Source organism: Vitis riparia, chromosome 2 (assembly GCF_004353265.1).
Source record: "Vitis riparia cultivar Riparia Gloire de Montpellier isolate 1030 chromosome 2, EGFV_Vit.rip_1.0, whole genome shotgun sequence".
NCBI classification, from domain to species: Eukaryota; Viridiplantae; Streptophyta; class Magnoliopsida; order Vitales; family Vitaceae; genus Vitis; species Vitis riparia.
The window spans coordinates 1151666-1156742 of NC_048432.1; the positions used below are offsets into that span (position 1 = coordinate 1151666).

General features: G+C 30.9%; 1 long non-coding RNA gene across 1 annotated transcript; it reads right to left on the minus strand.

Annotated features, from left to right (window-relative positions):
• Positions 1–2683: 2683 nt before the first annotated feature.
• LOC117926992 lies at positions 2684–3079 on the minus strand. The gene is made up of 3 exons (XR_004653259.1): positions 2912–3079; positions 2796–2820; positions 2684–2705 (listed from the first exon to the last, which is right to left on the minus strand). It is a non-coding gene; the product is annotated as an uncharacterized LOC117926992 (long non-coding RNA).
• Positions 3080–5077: the final 1998 nt, after the last annotated feature.

Sequence of the window (5077 nt, forward strand, 5' to 3'; positions counted from 1 at the left end):
AAAAATGTGGGATGGTCATTTTGAAGTAATGTCAAACAATTTTCTCACCCTTGATTCACAATTACTTGAATCTCAGATGTTGAACACATTGAAAATTTTAAACCTTTTCCTTGAAAGTATGGAAAAGAATTGTGTTGATTATGATTTATTGATGTTGGATTTTAGCTTTCCTATTTTTTACAAACACTCAAAGTAGAGAAATTTCTTATGAGATGGAGATAAATATTAGTTCTGAAGATTTAAATACATCAGTGAGATTACTTTTGCAATTTTTTATTTCTATTTTTGTGGCCTCTTCTTTTTGGTTGATATACTACAAGAAATAGGATTTTTGGTGACGGTCCCCAACCGTCACCAAATCTTATATATCCGTGATCAAAACCTACTGTCACAGTTTTATGAAATCATGACCGAGCGTCATAGTATGAGGCGTAGCTAAAGGTATTGGTCATGGTTTCCTAAGTGATCATGACCATATGATTTCTTTTTTTGTGATAGCCATACAAAAATTGTGACCAAAAAGTTAAGAATACTTTGCTATTTATTAAGTTTATTTAGTCACGATCAGGTAATAAACCGTGACTATATGTTTAACCTATAGTCATGGTCAAATAATAAACTGTGATTAAATGTACACTTATAGTCACGGGTAAAGTTATCGACCGTGACTATATGTAAGCTTATGGTCATGGTCAAGTAAGTTACTGTGACTAAATGTAAACTTATGAATTAATGTAAACTTATGGTCACGGTCAATGCCCTAACTGTGACTAAATGTATATCTATAGTCACAATTAATAAATTGACTGTGACTAATATAATCTTATGGTCATGGTCAATGCCTTAACCATGACTAAATGTATGTCTATAGTCACGTTAATAAAATGACTGTGACTAAATGTAATCTTATGGTCATGGTCAATGCCCTAACCATGACTAAATGGATCGTATGGTCACGGTCAATTCATTAATCGTGACTAAATATAGGTATATGGTCACGGTAATTAAGTGACCGTGACTAATTATTAGGTCTATTATGATCAAATGTACACTTATGATCATGACTATTAATGACTGTGACTAAAATTAATCATATGATGGTCGTCCTCTCCCCAAATTTTGGTGACGGTTCATTACTGATCGTGACTAAAAGTACACTTATGGTCACAATTTTTTAGTGGTCGTGACTAAAATTTATTATATTTGGACATTGGTTTTTTATAAATTCAAATTTCTCAAACCTGTTATAAACCCAAACAAACCCATTTTAAACTTGTATATGCAATTAAGCAATTAAAACAATTTCAATATATTACAATCAATTATCGCAAGCTAGTTAAAAATTTATATATCAATATAGGTCATTAAATAAAAATAATAATATAACAAGAAAAAAAAAAACCAAACAAACAAAGAATAAAGAGATTCAAATTTAGTTTCACATTCTAACATAATATAACAAATCAACCAACCAAACATCACATAATAGTCATAGAAAGCAAAAAAAGTTAGGAGAATCTATCATATAAATAAGTAGCATAATCTTCAAAAAAGTTAAGAGAATCTATCATATAAAGATGTAGCAAAATCTTCAAATTTCTACTGCTTTTGCTGAAATTGTTGCATCATTTGCATCATTTGTTCTTGAATTTGTGCTTGCATTTTTCTTTGCATTTCCATTATTTTTTCTTTAAACTTTTTTTTCACTTCTTCTCGTGTCTTCCTTTGAACTTCTATTAACCTCTCTTCAAATGTTTCTTTCACATTTGAGAGTTCTTTAGTTGCAGTTGTAAACTTTTGTTTTGCAGCTATTAACATCTCTTAGGCGTTTTCAAGTTGTGTTGAAAGAATAGCTCCTGATCGCCTTCTATTAGTAGAACCAAAGACTGAGGTAGGAGTAGGACCAAATCCATACCCTCGAACACGACCATGCCTCTCCAAACCCATGACTTGAGTATATATCTCATCTACATATGTAGATGCTACAAATGTAGATGATACAGATATAGATGCTCCAGAGATGCAGAAGTAGAAGAAGATGTCCCCTCAGGTTAGGATAGTAATTGCTGAAATTGATCCTAGAATTATAAAAAAAAAATTGTTACACTTTTAAAATAATTTAGTATGTAGATATGATTGAAATACAAGTATATAAAATTTATTTACTTCATTACCATAATCTCCTTAGAATGATCATCAATAGGCGTCCCATTTTTTCTTGTGTGTGTTAGGGCAAACATCTTAATTCTATTGGGCTCACTTTGATCCTCCTTCTTTTGTGCCTATTCTTACAAGTAAAACAATTGAGTTATTTATGATGAATTATTTATGTACAAACAAATCATATTAATAATAGATTTCCAACCTGTTCATATCGAATTTGAGCATAACTTTTTTATCCCGACGTATGTTTTATCACTTGCTTTGCCTTATTTGCCTTGTTTTTTCTGAGGTATCCTACATCAATTAAAAAATAACAAGTCACCTATATAGGTAATAGAAACATAATAAAAGTTATATACATGAAGTATTAGGTTAGATATAACTAATAAATATCATTTTATGTGAATATGAGTATCATAACATACATTATCAAGAAAAGATCATTATCTTTACCATGGCCTCAAGTGTGCCCCAAAAGTGGATGAGCCACATCCAATCATCATCCGATAAGTGTGGAGGTCGATGGCACAATCTCTCCTCATCTGTATTATAAGGGTTATAATACTTGGCCTTCATTTTATTTCTATAGCTTCTAAACAAATTTCCACAACATTGAAGAATGTAGCTCTTACATGTTTCTTCTAGTTCATATTTTTCCTGTATTGCATTAAAATGTCATGTATAAATCAGAGGTATCATTTTTAAACAATAACATTACAATTTAGATTGAATAGTAACTAGCATATACCAATACTAAGGCCCAAATCTTTTCCTTCACATCTTCACTAACATGATTCCAATCTTGAATTTGGATGGGTACATTGTGTTGAGATCGCACCAATGTTCCCATATAGCTTGACAATCTTTCCCTTTTTCCATCATAAACAACTTGCCATCTAGTATTGAATCGTGTAGTTTTTTTTCCCTGGGTTTCATACTAAGTAAATCTAAGTTACGTGTTGGGTCACGTGTTCTTTTTTTGCTAGAGGATGAACCTATTAAAAGTAATAATGAAATTAAAAGAAACATAATTTACTAATCTTATATAAAATTAAACATTAAAAATCTATCATTCAAGAAATTAAACATATGTAAACACATTTATCATATGTAAAGTTAAACATAATCTTCTTAATCATACCAACAACAGAAGGATTAGAACTACTAGGAATAGTAGTTGCAGCAGGCTGTATGTCTAAGAGTTGTTGTAGATTGTCCAACTCATCTTCTGGAGACACTATTTGTACTCTTCCTTTTTCGATGTGACATTTCCTACATAATAAAGTAAATTAAAAAAAGTAATACAAAATAAGTTACATAAATAATATGAAATAAATTACAATTTGTATACCTGGTAAGTATATATTTATGTACTTACCAATATTATTAGCTACACATTATCTATATCATCATCATGAATGAATTCATTATCTCTTTCAATAATGTTTTCTTGTCGTGATAGTAGAACATCCATTTGGATAGTTTCTCCTGCAATATCATTTCTATCCTAATTGATTAAATCATTCTCGACCAACTCATGCACATCACATTGACTATGAAGTGTTATAAGCTGTTGATATGGCTTTGGATCATTAGTAGATATTTTCTGATTCATATCATAAACCCCTCGAGTTTGTATCTCTACAACGGTGTGCCAATTTTCCTCATTTGAATTTTGAACATAGAAGACTTGTTTTGCTTGAAATGCAAGCACAAATGGTTCATCTATGCATATGGTACGTTCAAAATTCAAACACGTGAACCCATATTCATTCTTCTTTATTTTCCTTCCACTATTGATTACATCCCACCAATCACACTTGAATAAAATAACTCTATTTCCATCAAGGTAATGTAACTCAATTACATCAGTTAGCACACCATAGCAAGAAACATGACTAAGAATTGGGTTCTTATCTCTTGCACTTGCAAAGCTTGATACCTCTGCGGTCACAACAACTCCACTATTTTGAGTTTTTTTTTTCTCTTTTCTCGTTCTCTTGTGTGAAATTTGAACCTATTAATGATGTATCCTCTATAACATGTAACTGATGTACTTGGTCCACAAAACAATGATAGTATGTGTTCAGAAATTGGGCCTTCATGTCACATTTGTATAATTTATAGATTCAAATATAAGATGTTAATACATACATGTGTATTAGATAATAGAACAATTTATGTAGTGAACGAACTTACACGTTCTTCAAACCAACTAATGAATTCTCTTGTGTGGATCAAATCTACATCTCGTGCACGAATACGAGGCTTAATCCTTATAGATTGCTTATGCTCTCTGATAAAAAAGAAAAAATTAATTATAATGCTCACAAAGACCAAAATTAAATTTTTGTATGAGAATTAGTATAAAGTTTTATTCAAATAAGTGTCTTACTCAATAAATGACGTCACTTCCTCATAATTAGTCAACACATATAAATATGCTTGGAACCATTTTTCTGTGCTAAGAACACGAGATGTTGACTTTCCTATTGTATGTCCCATGCATTTGAAAATGGTTAACCCTCCATCATTTGTTATCTTATTTTCAATGACATAATTTCTTTCTTCATGGCCATGCTTCATTTCAACATCATGTAAATATCTTGAACAAAAGGTTGTACATTCATCTGCTATGTACCCCTTTGCAATAGAACCTTCTGGACAACTCTTATTACGGACATAAGACTTTAATGTACATAAATACATGTCATTCCACAACATGATAGATTTGTTTCATGAACTATATGAAACCTAATATACATAAGATTAATTGAATGAGAACATACCACTTGATAGGATACATCCATCGATATTGCACTAGTCCAACCACCTTTGCCTCACTTGCAAGATGAATAGGTAAATGCACCATAACATCAAAGAATGATGGAGAAAATATTCTTTCTAATTTGCA